The following is a 20,867-nucleotide window of genomic DNA, read 5'->3' as shown; positions in this document are numbered from 1 at the left end:
GTATCACTGTGAGGATCTGATTTTAGAGAGGGAAATCAAGAGAGAGAAGATTACTTCAAAATTGAACTTAATCTATTTTGTGACTCAGAAAAATAGACAAGATGGAAGGAAGAGCTTGCAGGGCACTGCCAACATGTTTCCGTCTATTTTAACATACTGGTAGAACAGTCGTGGAAGCTTAAGGGGGAAATGATCATTTTTCTGAAAGCATTTTTGCTTCCACTAGATACTTGAACGTGTCCTTTAGAGTAGAATTTTTTTTTTTTAAATCCAGGCTTCAAATATAGTTATGAAATAAGATGGAGTTTTTTCATAGTCTACAAGCTCTTAAACCTATATTATTATTATTGTTGTTATTATTATTATTAACATTATTAGTTCTTTCTCTGTGCTTTAAAATTAGGAGACAGCATTAAGCATTTAATTTTATGAAGGAAATATCAAATTGTATTGTAAACCACCTTGGAACTACCTTTAAGTCCCATTTCCCATCTTCCAGCATTTTGTCACTGGGGTAAATTGAGTACAACCTCACTGCAAAGAGCCAAGGCCCAGGTTAACTCTCTAGTGTCATGGTCTCCAAACCTTTTTGATTGTCTAGACATACTAGAAAAAAAAAAATGAACCATGCACCACTTACAAATGTGTATATGCATATATGTATGTAGTATACACATGTAGTTTACACTGTATAACATACAGCAGCAGAGTTTTTAAAAGATAAGTTTATATAAATGGATGTCCCAATATTTTCTCCCAAAACCCTTGTGAACCAACCTGGGAAGCCCATCTCACTTTGGAAAATCCTGCTCTGGTGGGAACGCCGTTGTGGCAGACTGAGCTACCCTTCTCAGCAGTTCCCAGTAGAAAGGCAGCATCTGCTGTGAAGTGCTGCAGAGTGCCTCAGAGCATATTTAATTCAGACATTCGCTTTAGATAGGAAGATGTGGAGGCCCAGAGACTTGCCTACCTACCGCAGGTTACAGAGTTGGATAGTAAGAAAACTGGGGGTGGAACTCCAGCCTCCTAATTCTCTGATTACAGCACACACAGAAAAGACCAGGTGATAATGGTCTCCAGTCCCATCCAAATTGTTCCAAAAGGCATTAGGTCATCCTTCTTCATGGCTGAATAGTATTCCATGGTGTTTGCATACAGGGAAGTAAAACTCAATGGAAATCAAGCAGGGGGGAGTGGGGAGGAGAAAGTCGGGGGGGGGGGGGAACTACATGACAGGTACAATGAGCACTATCTGGGTGACAGGCACACTTTTAACCCTGACTGGAGCATTACAAAAGCGATCCATATAACCAAAAACATTTATACCCCTGTAATACTTTGAAATTTAAAAAAGTATAAATAAAAAAAAAAGACCAAGTGAATGGTTTTAGCTGGAATTGAGGGAACTGAGCTCTTGGAGATGAAAGAGAGGGTGAAACGAGGGTCCCTGGGTTGTTTTAAAGGCGAGCTACTGTTTGCCTAAGCAATCTCTGCTGTCTCATGCTCTCTTCTGTTAAACTCTCTTTACATAAGGTTCTCCTTCTCTCTCCAGCGCATCCCAACTTAAAATTAAAAGCTTCTGATTTAATAGCAAACCTCTTAACAAAAAGAGCACAAACTCTTGGAGCCAGATCTCCTGGGCTCAAATCCTGACTCTGTCACTTCACAGTGCCAATTAATAGCTCTGTGGCCTTGGACAAATTACGTAGCTTCTTTATGCCTCAGTTTCCTTATCTGTTGAAATCTGGGGTGATAAAGTTCCATATGGGTTGATGTGAATGTTAAATGAGATGATACCTGCACAGCCCTCCCCACACTGCCTGGCTCCTCCCTAAGGGCCATTTAAATGTTACCTGTTGTAATTGTTAGCATTTTATTATAATTCCTCCCAAAAGCTTAAAGCACAGTCCTCAGTATCACTGTGTTTCATTTGTAGTGTGACCCTGTGCTATACACAGAAAGGCACTCTCCCACCCACTTTACAAACACATACACTGAGATCCATGTTTAGGACCAAACTCAGTCCTGAATTCCAGGACAGACTCCCAATCCAGTGTTCCATATCAAACTACATTTCCTTTCGACATGAAAACAATGACTCAAAACCCCACGCAGCTGAGCAGAAGCACAGACTCCATGGTTTCCTTTTACTTCCTGTTCTCCCCAAGCATCTCTCTGTGCATGGGGGCTCTACCCCACCGGAAGGCCACCCAGCCCAAGGACGATGGCAGCTGCAGGGTTAAAGCGGTATCTGTTCATCTGTCTGATCCCCCAGTTGTGTGAGTGCCTGTGTTAGAACCTTAATAGCTTCTGCACCTAACTAGCTTTTCCCACTCCCTTGGAGTGTTTCCATTTTCTCCAGCTTTCGGTATCAGGGAGTGTTATTAAATGATAAGGGATTTGCTGGCTGGTGGTATATTGTGAGAGGCTGAGAAACAATGAGTGTTGCAACACATTAGATGGCATGTTAGCCCCAATTATGGGAACTCTGTATCACAGAGCAGATCACGTGACGACACTGCATCTGGGAGGCTGCCTCCCTTCCCCAGAGGGTTATTAATGGGCTTTCATACCTGGGAGGACAGATTACCAGGTCTGGGCAATGTGATAATTAGAGATACGCCACTTATCATAAGCAGGGCCCCAGCACCCAGGGCTAGCAGCTCTGTTACATACATGAGGCAAACTCAATACTCCAGAGACAAAAGTAAAGTGGAATTTGTTTTGTGGTGACCTTACCTGAAAGAGGTCATCTCAAAAACTGTCACCTGTGAGCAATGATTGACAATTGTTATTGAATGGAGAAAGAGAGCTCCAGGCTGAGGACAGAAGACCTGAGTTTCATTCCTAGTTCTGCCACCGTAGAGCTATAGAATCTTATTGAAGAGTCCTTTAACTTGTGACAGTGCTTTGATATGAGATAAACAGGAACTATATATGTCCTACTTATCTCAAGAGTTGCAATTCAAATATTACCTTTTTCAAGGTAGTAGGGTGGCAAAAGGATATGCATGTTTTTTGAGGATAAAGGAGGCACAACGATGTTTTTAGGCAGAAGAGAAGGAGCCAGTACAAAGGCTGAAATTTCCAATGCATGAGAGCAAAAGTGGACAAAATTGGCCAAGTCAGAGCAGGAGAAGGCAGGGAAGGGCGGGGGAAAATCAGCAGTAGAGGGCTTAATCTTGGCCACCCTTTTATGGAGCAAGGAATAGGGCAGGGATTGGCTGATTGTACAGAAACTCTGCGGAGGAAAGTCAAGAAAATGCGCATGTGATATTCTTAAACTCTCAGTAAACAGTGATGTTTCAATGTCATCAAGCAACAGGAGCAGGGGTATATTTAGGGACTTAAAGAAAGTATAAGTCCACAAGGCATCTTTTCAATGATATCTTGATCACAGAGTCAGAATAACCTGGGGCTGAGCCTAGCTCTATACTTTCCTCCTAGGACAGTCCTATGCGGATACAGGCCCATCACTTACTCATCTGTATTTGAGGGTTAGAATCTATATCTTATAGGCCTGTTATGATAATTAAATGTGATAACATATGTAAGGTGTGTAACACCATGCTTGTCACATAAGTTTGTCATTAGTTTGGAAAAGTAGGCATGATGAAAGAGAATGCATATAAAACATCTGTGGCTGTTAAACAAGTGTGGCCAATTTAGAAGCTGGTTGTGGTGGTCTACATGCTTGTACCAGGGTTAAATAATACTCTTTACAGGTGTGCACACCCCTTTCTTTCAAAGGCCTGTCTTCAGCCCCCGTGCTCCTCAGGGCTCACATTGCTCCTCGCATGCTTTCCTGCATGCTCACAATCGTACATTAGGGACTGGACAGACAAAGTGGTTCTGTACGGCATAATGTGCTTCCTGTGCTCTTGAACTGGTGTCAGGGGCTCATCAATCCAATCAAGTAGGCCTCAAGATGTGCTTCCCTTCTGATTGAGAAGGAAAATATATTTGTGCACTGTACACAGGTAGACCAGAACCACCTATAAACGAGTTGTGGCCCATTTCACTGAAAAGATAGCCTGAGAATAAACATGAAGGATATTCTTTTAGAGTCCTGTTTTACTAACGCCCTTTTGGGATTTTCTCTTTATTGCATTTTACCTGATTAATTGTAGATGATTACAAATGTGAACATTTATGGAAATGAGTTGGAGTGTAGGTGCGAATTAACCAGGAAGGGGAGAAGACCCTTTTCAAGAAGCAAGTAGATACCTCTTCAACTCCCTAGTAACTTCCCTTTTATGAGAAAGCCCCAAGTAAGATACAAACCCAGTTTAAATATTTTATAATAATAAAATAATCCTCCAAACTGAATGACTGTTTTTCTCAATAAAAATGACTGTTATTTATTAAGCATTGACTGAGTGTCAGGGGTGTGTATGTATAGGAGTGTGTGTGTGTGTCTTTTTTTCCCTGTAATCCCTTCAGTAATCTAAACGGTAGGAACCATTATCCTCATTTCCCAAAGTTAAGTGATTTTCCAAGGTTCCTGCCACTTCCAAATAGCTGAGGCCAGATTTAAATTCAGGTGTGCCCAGAGCCAAAGCCCAGGTTCTTTCTCCTTCCTGGAATTTTGTGATGCCTACACAGTATGCTCATTGAATCCCTCAGCTTCCACATTCTTCTCTTCTATGGCACAAGCGCATACTGGCTGCTAGAGTGGAAGGTGATAAGATGAAACTCAGAGATTGTGTTATCAGCATTTCCATGCATGTGTCTGAATGGTTCCTACCTTTATTAACGATAGAGAAAGCTAGTTGCAATCTGGGGAAACCATTGGTATTTACTTGATAAAATCTTAAGACATACCTTACAATCAGAACCTCAAAATTTTCTCAAAGAGGCACTAATGTGCTCTGTAAAGAAATAGCTTTTCTCACCTTACATAAAAGAGGTGTGTGTATGTGTGTGAATCTATCTCCAAATGCTAATTAGCATGATAGACAAGTGGCAAGATTTTCCATAGAATATGGAAATATGTAGTTTAGGCAGAGTGATCTATTTTGTCCTAAATAAAGAGTAAATTCAGTTAGCATATACTTAAGCACTAAGAAGAATCTTATTCTGTTTAAATATTGCTTATGCCAAACTTTTTTAGCATTTTTATATCCTTTTAAGGTTACAAATATCTCTATTTAAGGAGACAATCAATTGTCTGGTAGACGTAACCAACGGGCAATTATAGATCATAATATCTGTGACCCAGACCAGTAATGTGAGCATCCCCCTGCCTTTTCATGGATGAATTCCTGTAACTTGTTAGGAGACACGCTGAGATAGAGAGCCCAGACCAGAAAGGTATCCTTTTTTTTTTTTTCTTGCTGTTGAACTGGCTTGACCAACTGAGAATAAATGTTCCAAATTCTCAGCTCTTGAGTCTCTGTGTCCCCAAAGTACAAAAGAATCCATTAAAATTATATTTTAAATTTTAATACTGAGAAAAAAATAGTTGATCAGCTAGAAAAATCACCCTAAACATAATTCTATGCATCAAAAAGTTAAGGAAAAAACATTTGGATTTGCCAGTAGGTCCCTATTCTCCAATGCTATCTTTCTTTTCAAAGTGATTTTGCCAGATATTCAAATTTATTGCTAGTGTATCATTTTCTGGAATATACTTATCAATGAAACTTTCAAAGAATCTTACTAGTGTGGTGAATTAGGTAAAGTCTCAGGGGATTATTTCTGGCTTTCCGTGGCCTGATACTCCTGGCTTACTTTTATCAATCATACATTGAGAATACTGTGACTTAGTCAATTTTGCCACACTTCGCTGAATAATTTCATGTGTTTCCTCCCAAAGAGCTTGCTTTTGATTTTGGAGATCCATTGGCTATTAAATGCTTAGGGTCTTAAATGGTGCTAAATGAAGAAATGCCAAAAACATGCCCAGTGTGAACACCAAAGTATTTTTCTTCATGGGTAAAATGCCAGTGTGAGACAGCTCAGTGTGGTGGTCAACTTGATCAGCGGGGGTGCCAGCAGATGAGGACTGGACATTAATTCAGGTGGTGACACAGAGGTTGGCATTGTGAAGATTTTTACATTCTAGGAGTAAATGGATGATCTACTGGGAGGCAATGTCCAGACAGATCAATAGCACACCAAAAGATAATTGCTTTTCTTGGTGAATCCTAAGAAAGGGCTGGGGCTTTAGGGAAATTGATAGCGATTTCTTTTTCTCTCCACAAAAAGGTAATTAATGAGTACAACAGACAATTCAAGCCAGGAGAATAGAATCTGAAGGCTTGAAAGCCATACATTCAGAATGTATTCAGAGATTTACAGAAGGGCTTTAGTCCAGAACACTGCCTACAGAAGTGGACAGGGCTACAGCGGTGACAATGTCTCCTTGAGAGACATATGCTGGAATCTTCTATTGGGCAGATATCCAAAATCATTTGAACAAATGAGGTATGCCTTCCAGCATAGCTGTGTATATAGAAAAGAGTCAAATATTTAGGAAAATCACCATGTTTGAAGTTGACCTAAATCTGGTTTACAGATGAAGCCTGAAATACACTCTATCGGGGATGAGTGGGCGTGGATTTTACTCTAGTACTATGCTTTCTTGGACTGTAAAAAGTGGCTACTCAATCCATTAATAATTTATCAGAAGATGATTTAGGATGTAAACCCAAAGCCTCTTTATTCATTGAAATTTCCAGTGGAATTTGGTTACACAGAGTTGATCGTTATTCAGCTTTTATAAGGCAAGTGTTGAGATTGTGTTTGAACAAAGTTTTTCACAAGCTCTACATTAGATTTCAAAAAGTTCTTCTCTATACTGGATGAAAAAGGCTGGCCATACTAGGGGCAGTGTCTAAGTGTCATAATTTGCTTACTTATCCAGATCCATATGTCAGACTACAAGCCCTTAAATACAGGGTGCTAGTCCCATCCATCATTGTACACATAGGTATGCAATAAACGTTTGTTGAATAAATGCATGTAAAGTGTAATCTAATTAAAAACATAACCAAGTATGTATTAAATGTATACTTGGTGCCTGGTACTAACTCTCTTTCTTTATAACGTGAAGAGATTTGTGTTCTGAGATGAAAATTAATAATCACTCTCATCCCTAATGGATTGTATCATCCTCCTGTTGCATCTGAGAAAGGGCTGCATTCCAGGAACTCTGACTCCTGGAAGGGGTCAGGAACTCTGCGAAGACTATTTCTGTTATATCAAAATTTCAAATAATCTCCCAGGAACTTGAAAAATTATTATAGAGAGAGAGCAAGATGAGTGAAAAGTGAGTTGCCGTTTCATTAAAGATAATTATCCTCCAAGGCCTTCTTTCTTAGAGGCCTTGCATGAAATGTCATTAAGATGTATCTTTCGTGCAAGGGACCAAAAATGGTAATATTTGAAAGATATAGAAAAAGCAGTGATTGAAGTTATCCATTCATAAGGGGTCAGTTCTCACATATAGTCTGAAATATATTTCAGTCACCAATAATTTTTTGACTTTTTATTTTAAAATAATTTTAGATTTATAGAAAAGTTGCAAAGATTGTACAGAGAGCTCCTTTATACCCATCACTCAGCTTCCTCTAATGTTAAAATTTCGCATAACTGTAGTACATTTTTGGAAACTACGAAATTAACGTTTTCCAAGGCTATTAACTATAGACTTTACTCAGATATTCCCATTTTTTCCCACTAATGTTCTTTTTATGTTCTAGGATCCAACCTGGGATACCACATTTATGTAGTCTTCATGTCTCCTTAGTTTCTTCTAACCTGTGACAGTCCACAAATACATTTTGTTTGAAAGAATTTGCTGAAAGTTTATTTATTAGATCGATAACATCCTCCCTACTTTTCCCTTCTCCGCTGAACTTGGGTATCAGTCACTTCTTTGACTATTAATTCCAATTTATGCATTGCATATTTTGCCATCCTAGGCTTACTATTTTAAGAACATGCAAGCTGACACAGTAGCCAAAGACCATTCCTGAGGATGGAGGCCCAGGGTGTAGCATGTTCTCGGGCTGCCAAGGCTAGACTTGCCTGTTGATTTTCTGCTTTGTTACCAAGCAACTGAGATTGTTCCCACTAGAGAAAAAGAAACACCTTCTCCACTTCAAAGAGGAATGTGTTGAAAAAGAACAGAATGGGCAACTTAACTTCTTTTATCCCTTAGGAACAAAGATGGCATGTCAGAGTTCTGAATTCAGGTTCTCAGTGTAGGAGCAGGCAGGGCAGATGAAGTAGCTGCAGTTGGAAACTCGTTTCTTTTTCTTTCTTCCGTCCTTTCTTTCTTTCTTTTTTTTGTTTTTTTTTTTGAAACTCCACATCTTCTAGCAATCCAGAATTAATTTTATAATAATATAAAGAGCCCTCAAAAGACCCATCACCCCTATTAAATTATGTATATTTTGGGGCAAATCATAAGAATAACAGTTAACATTTCTTGAGAACTTATAATATGGCAGGCACTATTCTAAGCATTTTACATTGAATCCTTAAAACCCTGTGAAGTGGGACTGATTATTAATACCACTTTATAGAGGAGAAAACTGAAACCTATAGTAGATAAGAAAATTGCCCAAAATTGCACGGCTAGCAATTCAGAGTATTCTTCCAAAAACTTTTCTTATTTAGATAATGGTATTTTTGATGAATAAGATAATTTATGAAGACCTTTACAATGATGGTGTTATTCTCTCCCTACCTCAAATTAAATAAGTATGTGGAAAAAGAGCCATAAAGACAGTGATCGAGGCTGTTGGTATGTACTTTATCTTCCAATGGTGTCATCTCCATCAATTAGTCAAATAGTAAAATGAACGAAATTAACTGCAAACTGAAATTTAAATCCTGGAGGGAAAATATTCAGCAATGCTGGAGTTTTGTTACCTTGTGCTAATTTGGGGTTGAAGAGGCAAAATAAATGATCTCCATCATCCAGTGGTCTGGGAGGAGCAGTGCTTTTTTGATGGGCTAATTTACAAAGTTTTCTACTAAAAAAAGAAAAGGAAAGGAAACAAATCAAGTCATTGTTCCCCTTAAAGACCTAATTTGACTTAATTATGTATCACACACACATGAGCACAGGTGAACTAGCCATCCTTGGTCATCCTGTTTCTAGTCCAGTAAACATAATTTTCTGATCTGATCAAAGGGTGGCATCCTCTAAAGCATCTGACCTCTGGTAAAAAGGGATTCCCCTTGGATATCACCCAGGGATTATGTCTTTTCAAAAACCAAGAATACAGTGAAATGTCCTCAGCTAGCTAGAATACCGTGTATTCCTTCTTGGTGATTCGAAAGGATTTTGCCTCAGGGCTATCATTATGAACATCAGTGATCATTGTGAGAATTTGGGAAAATGCTAGTGAATAGGAAAGTCCCAATTACAGAACACTGGATCAAACACCCTTTGCTATAATTATAGTGTGGATAGACGGATGGGCCTAACGAGCAGTGTTCCTTAATGTAAACGTTGATTTTGGAGCGAGTTAAAATTAGGGTAAAACTGTGTTAGTAAATTTGTTTACTGGATTGACTATGTGGCTCCAAGTAGAATGTAGATTTGTTCAACTCACATTCCTTAAGCACCAAACCCTTGTCAGGCCTTGGGCTAGGTCCTGGAGATCCAAATGTGGATGAAATCCTCAAAGAGTTACAGCCCAGTGTGGGAGAAGGAAGATTTAATAATAATAAGGTGGCAATAATAATAATAATAATAGCTGCTATTAATTGAGCCCTTGCTAGGTAACAGACACTAGTCTAAACACTTTGTGTGTATTAATCCATTTACCTACTTACCACCATAACCCCACAAAGTAGGGGTGATAGGATAGGTGAGGAAACAGGGCTAGATTGCCTAATTTATCCAAGGTCATGCATGTGGCAAGTGACAGAGCAGAGCTTAAACTCAGTTCAGAACTTGGGTTTTTAACTTTCACCTTAGTATTCCAGAGAAGGTTTCAATGTAGTAGTGTTACTTTATGATGGAATGTCCTGGGACCAACAAGAGGTACAATTAACCATATTACCTATGTTGTAGGAGGTGATGAAGCCAGAGCATAAACAGTATTGTCCTAACTCCCCTGCTAGCTCTACTCAGACCATTCTGGCCTCTCTGCTATTCTTCAAACAGTTCCCTGCATTTTGTTTCTTGCTCGAGGCCTTCGCACTTGTTACATCAACCTGAGCACGCCCTCCCAGATATCCTTTTATGACCCTTAATCTTTTCCCACCTCTCTCCAAATGTTGCCTTATGAATGAAGACTTCCCTAGCTGTCCAATTTTGTCAGCCCTGCTTCCCCATCCCACCTCCCTGTAACCTACTATCTTACCGTGCCTCACTTTTCTCCACAGACTGTAACATCTGACATACCATATTTTCACTTGGGTTTTTGTTTTGTTTGTTTGTTTCTTTATCTGCTACGCCACACTAGAATGTAGGTTCCCAGGGGTCAGTGACTTTTTAAATATTGTTTGTCACTGAATTTCCAGTGTACATACATATTTCAATATAAATTTTCATTCAATGAATTAAAAAGACAGGAAACATGGCAAAATGTTGCAATAGTTATATCAGAGTGTTGGAATTAGGATATTTTATTAAAAATACTCATTTACCAAGTTTCCTATAATGAGCCTGTGTTACTTTTCTACCAGAAAAAAAGCTAAGAATAGACTAAGTTTAAAAAATTAATCACTAATTCTTCTCATAAACCTATTTATTCTCAGTAGTTATTTAATATTGATTTATTCTGTGTTATTAATGTAAATTAGGTTTTTATGCATAGTGCAATGCTATTATTGAGGGTCCTTTGGAAAAGGTTTGCCTATGAAATGATCATTTTGTTCCTGCTAACTCCAGACTGAGATTGCCAGCCTCAACCACTCTCCTGAGTGGGAGATTCACACATAGGACTGGCTGGGTGAACGGCTCCCACTGGGATGCCTGGGAGGTATCTGAAAAGCATGTGGTCCCAGATGGATCTCTTGATTCCCAACCTGTTCTTTACACAGTGATCCATGTCTCGATAAACCCAACATCCACTCCGTTGTGCAAACCAGAAACGTAGGATTCATGCCTCCCTTTCCTCGTGCCCACAGCTTGTCCATCAGTAATCCTACTGAATCTGCATCCCCAATACATCTCAAATCAGACCACTTCTACTGATTACCACTGTGCTCCTCATTCTATCTATGCTACCTGGAGCCGCCTAAGCCATCTCTCACCTGAAACCTTGCAGACGCTTTCAAAGTGGTGTGTTTGTTTCCACTCTGGTTTGACACCTCCACTCCCTGCCTGTCTTTTCTCCCCAAAGCAGCCAGAATGATACTTCTAAAAATGTAATCAGCCTGTCTCACCCCTATACACACATACTCCTGATATCCTCATGAAGCTTCATATCACACTGCCAATAAAATCTACTGAGTACTGTGGTCTTGAAGACTGTGCATGATCTGACCTCTCAATACCCCTAAGACCTTACCCTCTTCCACTCTCCTCCAGGACTAACACACCCTGGGCTGTTTGTCAATCATGCCTGGTTTGTTCCAGCCTTGGGCTTTCCCTTGTCTGCGATACTTCTTCCGGCAACACCATTGCTGTCTTTTTCTTATTTTTATACATAGTGACATGGAAGCTCAGATATCACCTCCTCAGACTGGCCTTTTTGATTTTCATAACTTGGAAAGCACTGTTCTCCCTCCCCATCAATAACTATGTCCCACACTTCTTTGATCTGTGCAGTATTGGTCTGTAAGTATCTATTCACATGTTTACATGCTTAATATCTGCCTCACCCTTACATGAAAGTACCAGGAGGAATGCAAATGTGACTGTTTAATCACTGCTCTAACTTCAGCATCCATAATCGTGCCCGGCTCATAGTAGATAGTTAATAAATAGTCACCGAATGAAGGAATCAAGGATGGAAAGAATGAATGTTTTCATGACATGTTGATAGAGATTAGAGATAATAACCAGTGAAATTCTGATCATTTATCTCCCATCATACCAGTCTCCCTGATCTAGGAGACAAACACCAAAGAAAATTTACTTCTAGGAACAAGGTATTACCAGCCTATTGATTGAATCATTCATTCATTCATTCATCATTTTTCACTCATCAGGCATTTATTGAAGATTTTCTCTTTCAAGCCCTATAGTTGGTTCTCTGGCAGTTATGTTAGGGGTGTGTGTGTGTGTGTGTGTGTGTGTGTGTGTGTGTGTGTATTGAAGGGGGAATCAGGTAAATAAATGACTAATGCAATGCAAAAAGTATATTTTTTTAGTAGAGGTTATATATCTAGACTTATGTGCATATTGTTTTGAGAATACAAAGTTACTCCTGTTTAATACAGAGACTAATGATCACTCACCCAAATAAAAGAAATAGCGTTTAAAATAGGACACTGGGCCTCTGGTAATCCCTGGTCTTTGCCTTTGTCTTGACTGAGGAATGCCGAAACTGGCAGGGCTGGCTACTGTTTAATCGGGAATGATTAATACTTTTTACTAGCCCAAGGGATAAAAAGTTTCTATTCCAAAAAAAAATTTTTAAAGACCAGTAAAATTATTGACTTCATGCATCACTTGGCAATTATAGGGAGCATTACCATGCCCTCTCCATAAATGATTAGAATAATTGCTGTCCTTTCATCTTCCCCATCTAACAATACTCTCTCAGTGCCTCCCACTTTCCTTTGTGTCTTAGTATGGTGCATGTATCTGCTTTGCTAAGAGAACATCAAGGCTCAGCATAATTGGGCTATTTCCCTGTCATACTGGTTTGCTTCTAAATCTGCCTCCTCTGTGGGTTGCAGTGAGGTCAATCAGATTCAGTTAAATGGCAGAGAAGATATTAAAAACACATATATCCTAGAACTAAATATACACCATCTGTGAACTTCATTCAAAGGGAAACTTCTCTTAATATAACCTTAGATAAAGCCATTGGCGATTTTCCTGTGTCTGTCAGCAATCACTATAGCTCTGATTAAAAGCGTGACTGATTCTGGAGTTATATTGGTCTTTTTGTTTGTTCATTAAATAGTAAGACAGAGAGGGTTTCTACTAACACGGTGTTTCCCAGACTTGCCTGATCATTAGAATCAACCATGGGACCTGACAAAAACATGCCCCAGACCTGCTAAATCAAAGGTTTCAACAGGCCTTGGGATCCATGTATTTAAAAAGCACCCTAGGTGATCTGATTATTAGTCGAAATCTGGGGAACCTGATACTAACAATGCTCAATGAATCTGTGTGTTTGTCTGATGCTTTCGAGATTGGGTTAATACCTGGGTCTCTTTCTTTGATTAAACTTTGATTGAAATGCTCAGAGTAAATCCTACCTTGAAGTTTCCCAATGCCAAGGTCTGTACTTTTAGAGACGGAGACTCACATGAGGCATTCTGTGATGAAGATCTCATTCTGTTTGTATGATTAAGTTGAATGAATGAGGCCTCTAGTCTATTGTCTCCTTTGCTGATGTTATGACAATGTCTGTTGGCCTTGTGACATTTGTCAACAAAGCCGCCTCACCAGCTAAGCTCAGCCAACCTTACTTCTGAAGCACTGGAATGTCTCCCTTGATGAACCCACTTTGATAGAAGCTGAGGGTCAGGAAAAGTAACTGATTTCTAAAATATTACAGACGGAAGGCCCATTGGAGATCACTCAGTACAGTTTGATAGCTTAAAAAATGAGGCCCTTGTGGGACTTGCCGAAATCAAATGGTCAATTGGAGGGGAAGTTTGGACTAAATCTCTGGATTCTAAGCCTAATATTCTCTCTATGACACCATCCCCTGATTGCTATAACCAATCAGCCCCCTCTCTGAGCCTCAGTTTTTTTCTGTAGAAAAAAGCACACCAGACTACCACAGGAGGTCAGTAACTCTAAAACTATGTGTTCTGAAACCTGGTTTCAGGTGAAATGCTGGGATGGCCACCGTGATCGGGGAAGGTGTGGCTCAGGCTTCCCTGAGTTCTACTTCTAGCTGATTGGTGTATTGAAATTGCATTAAGACTTTGTTTCGAAAAACCACTTCTGTTACTTTAAAAAAAAAATTGTAGAGGCACAGGACTAGATGGTGATCTTGGAATACGTGTCTGATTCTAGTAGTTGGGGATTCTGAGAAAAGAGGTCTGTGAAGGCAAGTACCTTGTCTTTCTTTTTTGTCATGGCCCATAAAACCTGATTCTTGTGTATTCAGTGAATGGTACTCACTGATCAACTGCAAGTGTGGCTTGATCTACTCAAGGAAATGGTACTTTGAAAGTGAGAGAACAGTGGGAAGAGAAACTCTTTGGAAGCAAGCTATCTTTTCTAATCCTCTTTAAAAGGCCAAAATGTTCACAATTTTCCCCTAAAATGGAAAGGTGACATTGATACTGCTCCTTAGGCAGTAGTATTGTGCATGCTGTTCTCTACTTTCCTAACAAGTGCAGAGAGAGGGCAAGGTCTCAGAGTGAAGCATCCTTTTTCTTGTTTGAGCCTACTCTGCATTTAGGGAGACTTTGACACTTCTCTTTAGAGTTCGAGGAATAGTTATAGCTCTAAGAAAGAAATTTTTGTCCATAAGAAAACGCAAGAGAAACTGGAAGAAGTTTCTCTCTCTCTCTCTCTCCTACCCTCTCCCCATCAGTATCTAACATAATCCTAGGCTTTCTTAGTGTTCCCTGCAGTTGGCCTGAGTTCTCTTCTGTTTTGGTCAAGGCTCAAGTGGAAGAGACCTGAGTCTGTGTCTGCCTCCTTTCTCCTAATTTTGGTTTCCACTGTTTTATGCAAAAAGGGACTAGACCTTTGTATCCCTGCCCCATTAAGCCAGCCATCCTGGTTCTCAGAGCTTCTCTGCACACTGCCACCATCCTTCTCATCTTTGCTCACTCAGCTGTTTTCATTGCAAACTCTCACATGCTCATTCCTCATTTGTCACCAGATTTTAGACTGTCTTGTGGCATGAAAGAATAGATCAGGTGGAGCAGCTACGGAAGCTGAATGGAGCCACTTTCTTTCTCTTTCCCCATCAGCAATGACAAAAGAGCCTGCTCAGCCAAGTGACATGACATTTGGGGGTTATGGTGGCTGGGCCATTTGTTTAAGTTTGCATATTTGTGGCAACAATTCTTTAGATTTTAAGTGATTCGTTTATCACTTGACAGTGCATAAATTTTTCTATAATATTTGATAGTTACTTATCTCTCTCTTTGATTTTTTTATTCTGTGTTTTATGATATCCAGTTTAATTTTTCCCCTCTGTTGACTTTTGCTTTGTGTGTACCTTGTTTCTGGGTGTACATGGGAGGGAGATGAGTCTCCAAAGATAATAGATCCCAGTTTGCCTATAAATTAATTGATAATACTATTTGGAAACAAATTCTAAAACCTCCTTCGCACAAGATAAATAGAATTTACAGAGCTTCTTGAAGCAAATCTCTGGACTCGACTCTCTCCAATCTCCCCCACTCATGCTAACTTCGAGTGACCTTATTACCAAGTGAGCCAACAGAACTCTTTCACACCTCTCCGCTTCAGCACATGCTGTTTCTTGGCCAGGAATGCCCTTTTTTCCTCCTTCACCTGGCAAATTTAGACTAGTCCTTTAAGACCTAATAGAAATGTCATCTGTTCTGATATGCTTTCCCAGATGTCCCTGAGCAAAGTCGGATGTTCTGCCTTCTGTTCTCCTGCGGTACTTTACTGATATCCTGGTGACGGCTTCCTGCCACTCCAGCCCACTTAGTTGGGAGATCTTCAAGAGGTTATTCCTCTTTGAATACCCAGTGTCTCACAGACTGCCTGGAACATAGTGTCAGCAGCCTCTGAGTGGAGGTTTTTTACAAGTTCTTGGTGTTCATCGGGAAAAGAATTTCAGGACACACCATCTAAGCCAAGCAAGCAACAGCTTTTTATTGAAAGCGAAAGTACCCTCTCAGGGAGGAGCACGGGCAGGCTCGAAAAGAGAGTAGTTGCCCCCAGAGGAAGTGGTTTTAGATCTTTTGCAGTCTTACTAATTAGGGGGAGGAATATTCAAGGCAGAGGGGTTGGCTTTTACTAAGAATTTGGGTAGTTATTCCTAGAATTGGGTTCCCTCCAAATTTCATACTTTATATGGTTGTTTCAAAATTGTCAATGAGATTTCAGGGTGGGGAAATATTAAAACTGCAATGTAAATGATAGTGTAATTAGCCAAAGTTCATGTAAGATAGCAGAGACAGCTGACAAGCAGGTGGAAGCCGGTTCTTGACCGTGGTTATCAGCCCCTTTTGTTAAAGGTTTTTAACTTTAACACCCGCACCCAATCTTCAAGCCCCTGCATCCAGTCTCAGCCTTGTCTTTTAGTGTTCTACTCTAACATTTCCCCCCTAAAGAGCTTTGGGCCTTTGGAATCTTACAAAGGAGGGGAGGGAAGAATATCTAGCATTTAAAGCTGCTTCTTGCTGGTAAGGGGCGTTGACCCTGCCTGTGGGCACCAGAGTCTCCTACATCTTGTTCTTTAACTATAAATGGGACTGATGTCAAGGCATAAGGCACCTCACTATGGTGGGAAGGACCTTCAGGGCCCTTAGGGTCATCATGTGCCTGTTGGTAGAAGGAACAAGTGGCCCGATCAAGGGGATTTTGATAGTCCCTTTCTTCATCTCCCTGAAGAGAGATGGGGTGGAACCCTTAGAGTCTAGGATGCATTGCGTGGTAGTTTGTATAACCTGAGAGACAAAAGATTTTAAAAGTTTAATAATACAAGGAGAGAAAAGGAGAACAGGCATTATGATACTAATGGAGACCACAGCATTTGTCTAAAAGCAGGCTACCAGAAGGGTAGTTTGTTCCACGTGTCAGAAGCCGTGTCTGACTTTCCCTTTTGATTGTACTTGTGCAGCCACTCAGCCACCAGACTTCCTGTAAATTTGTGGAAGCTTGGCCATTAGTATTAATCCATGTGCAACAGGAGGAGTTTAATACAGCAAAAACTCTTTTGGTGCCCAGTACATAATCTAATCCTGAACCAGGCGGTACTCGCCATTAGGTTTTAGGACAGGTAGGATGGGAGTATTGCAGAAGAACTTGCTGGGCGTTAACAGTCATGGGTTAGAAACTTTTGTATTAAGGGGTTAAGTTGCCTTTGCACCCCTTTCTTTAGAGGATATTGGTGTTTTTTTGAGGATAGGGTGAGGAAATTTTCAAGGTGACTCTGACCAGCATTTTCCTGTAAGGCTTTCCTGGAATGCTTTTATCTCAGACTTTGGGATTTACTCAGTCTAGGATCCCCAGTGGGATACTGGAACTGGAGTTAGGTTTGGTATGGCATAAAGAGTCCAAGAATAGGCCCCAGCCCCTAGGAGGCTCAGGGCAGACCCCTAAAGTTGAAAGCAAGTCCCTGCCTAATAAAGGAGTAGGGCATTCAGGCATAATCAAGAACTTGTGGATAGTTAAATGGTTTCCCCATTGGCAAGAAAGAGGTGAGGCAAAGGCCATATGTTTATAGGGACTCCATTGACCCCAACAAGTGAACATTTTTCTGGAGATACAGACTCAGCATGGGAAGTTAAGAAAGAATAAGTAGCTCCCATGTTATTAAAAAGGCTATAGGCTTGCCTGTCATGTTAAGGGCCACATGCAGTTCCTCCCCTGTGATAATCATCAGTGGGGAAGGGGACAGTCTCTCTTCCGATGCCCCTTCTTTTTACATAGGGGACATGGCTTGGCAGAAGGTGGGTTATAGTTGGGGCACGTAGGGTCGGGCATTCCTTGCTCCAGTGGCCCTTCTTAGCACAGCAGAAATGTCCCTCATCAGGTGATAGTCTTCTGGGGTGGTTCAGGTGGCCCTGAGGTGACTGGGGCTGGCCTATGACAGTCACCAAAAAGTTGGTTTGCCTCTGTTCTTGCCTCTAATCATGCTGTGCCTGCCTCTCCTGCTCTGTCTTACCTTGGTCATTGAACACACTGAAAGTGACCTCCAGGAGAGTGCTGTGGGGAGTCTGGGGCCCCAAGACCAATTTTTGGAGTTTTATTCTAATGTCTGGGGCCAACTGGCTGATAAATGAGTCCCCCCAGTACTACACTTCCCCCAGAGTTTTCCAGGTCTACCTTAGTATATTTGTGGATGGCATCAACAAGTCGAGCCTCAGAAAGGGCTGGGTTTTCATCAGGGCTCGGTGTCACCTCTCTCACCTTATTGTACTTTACAGGCTTAATCATGCACCTTTCATTCCCTCTATGAGACACATGGCTATGTGGTCTCTGAGTCTTATTCCTTGCTGGCCCTGTTCGTAGGTCCAACTGGGATCCAGAAACGTGACAGCTGTCATCCCCACAGGGTTTGGAGAGGTTGGGCAGCATTTAAGGCACCTGCAGAAGCTTGCCCCTGGGCCCAAATGCACATTTTCTCCTCTGGGGTGCAACAGTGGGAGAGAATTACATTAAGGTCTCTCCATGTGAGATTAAAGGACAAAGTTAGGCTGTGAAATGCCTCGGTAAACTTTCCTAGCTTCTCAGAAAGCTGTCCAAGGCTTGTCTGGCCCTGTTTAAGGTCTGACATAGAAAAAGGAATATGTACTCTGGTGGTGGCCCCTTGGCCCATGGCTATGTCCTGTAAAGGACACAGGAGTCCAGGGCTGGCTAGTTGGGGATACATCAGTGGGTAGGATGGCGGTTCAGGGGAAGAGGCTAGATTTGCCTCCAGGGATCCCATTCCCTGCTTGGGGGGCTCTGAAGGGGCTTCAGAGTTTTCTGAACTGGGGACAAAAGGGACAAGGTTTAAGTCAAGAGACCTAGAAACATCCAGTTTTACATGGAAGTGTGCTAAGGTACAAGCTGCTTATGCCTCTGGGTTTTCCTATAAGGACATAAACACCTGAACATAAGGGATTTTGGACCATTTCTTCTGTTATTTGCAAAAGAGGTCTAATTGGAGAATAGTATTATAGTTTAGACTCTCGATGACTGCCCAGAGCTCCCTGTCACCTGGCTTATATTGGGGCCAGGTGGCATTACAGAGGAATTATGAGTTTTATTTCTTTTTATGCTATCTAATTTAAAGGAGGCCAAATTTTAGAGAATATGGCCAAGGAGGAATCCGTTGGCATGGATTCCCATCTTGAGATGCTATTGCCCATTTCTCTGTCTCTCTGGACAAGACCTGAAAGAAAAGAAAAAAAAAGAAAGGGGTCATAATAGAGTCTCCCGGAGGCTCCTAGGGGTAATGGTCGGCTACCTGTTGCTATGGCATCCATGGTCATCCATGTGACCCTGCAGAGTCTGGGAATCCCCAGACACTCACCCTCACCTGGCAAAGAGGATCTCTTCTCCCCAGCAGTCACAGCCCTAGGAGAGGCCATGTTCCTGCACCAGCATCCATGAACCTGGGGGCTGGGTTGAGGAATTGTCCAGGGGCTTGGGGTATGGGCCATGCCCAATTATTAGTGGTCCTATGATGGGGTGTATTGCTCTAGAACTGGCATCCATCAGGATATAAGCCCTCTGATAATTCCACAGTCCTCTCTCCCAGATCTGATGGAGCATTTTAGCCCTGACAAGGTGGTAAAGGGAGCAGAGCTTTCTGTCTGGAAGGCTCCTATTCTATTCTCTACGTAACATTTGATATCATCGAGTTTTTCTCCTATAAATGTGGAGCTGACTTCCCTGGGGGGTCTAGTATACTAAAGCACCTTTACTTTGTGGCACTCAATCAAGTGTCTGAACAAGCAAAATCATATAATCCAAGCTTCTTTCCTTTGAGTCACCCTATCTATCCCTATGATCCTTCTGCAAAAACCTCCTATAAACACAGCAAACAGGGGGAGATTGATCAGTACTATAAAGACAGGCAGCATAAGAACATACTGCCTTGCAAGGTGGCATGTTAAATCGCAAGTGTCTTTCCCCCAAATATGGGGAGGCAGTATGGAGAGGGAAGAATGAAGTCTAGCAGCAGAGGCTAGGCATGGAATTGCCATGGCTTAGAGAGTGAGTATTTGGGTTCCTGTATGGCATGAACCCAGGGAAGTCCCCTGCCAGTGCCCTAGGCTGGTATTACCAATGTCTGGTAACCACTTGAATCTGCATGGCCTGGGGAGTGACTTTCTGCCACCCCAGTCAGAGGGAGCCACGGTCAGCCAGATGAAGCAAGGTTATGCACCTGTAACTCACTGAGACATTGCAAAAGCAGTGAGACAAAAGAATATCCTTACCTCAAAGTACAGTATGATAGTCAGGTCAAGGCTCACGTGATGTCACCTGGCTGGCTCACCACAAAGATGTTATGGGCCTCCAAGTGGAGGTTTTTCCATGTCCTCAGTGTTCATCAAGAAAAGAATTTCAGTACGCACCACATAAGCCAAGCGAGCGACAGCTTTATTCATTCATTCATTCATTCATTAAATTTCAGAATATTATGGGGGTACAAGCATTTTGGTTACATATATTGCCTTTTCATCACCCGAGTCAGAGCTACAAGCCCATCCTCCAGGCAGTGCGTAGTGTACCCATTAGTAGTTATGAATTTACCCATCTCCTTCACCACCTGCCACCTGCCCAGCACCTGCTGAATATTATTCCATGTGTGCACCTAAGTGCTGATCAGTTAGTACCAATTTGATGATGAGCATATGTGGTGCTTGTTTTCCCATTCTTGTGCTACTTCACTTCGAAGAATGGGCTGTAGCTCCAACCAGGAGCAACAGCTTTTTATTGAAGGCAAAAGTACGCTCTCAGTGAGGAGAATGGACAGGCTCAAAAGAGAGTAGCTGCCCCACGAGGAAGTAGTTTTAGACCTTTTGTAGTCTTACTATTAATAATTGGGGGAAGGAGTATTCAAGGCATAGGGGTTGGCTTTTACTAATATTTTGGGTAGTATTTCCTAGAATTGGAG

At 41.3% G+C, this 20,867-nt stretch overlaps 1 protein-coding gene across 9 annotated transcripts in view; it reads left to right on the top strand.

Annotated features, from left to right (window-relative positions):
• Window positions 1-20,867, top strand: part of NRXN3 (neurexin 3) — a 1,488,306-nt gene that overhangs the window by 1,132,324 nt on the left and 335,115 nt on the right. The window lies entirely within an intron of this gene.

Source organism: Lemur catta, chromosome 1 (assembly GCF_020740605.2).
Source record: "Lemur catta isolate mLemCat1 chromosome 1, mLemCat1.pri, whole genome shotgun sequence".
NCBI classification, from domain to species: domain Eukaryota; kingdom Metazoa; phylum Chordata; class Mammalia; order Primates; family Lemuridae; genus Lemur; species Lemur catta.
The sequence above is the reverse complement of the archived record's forward strand: the minus strand, read 5'-3'. Positions and strand labels throughout refer to the sequence as shown.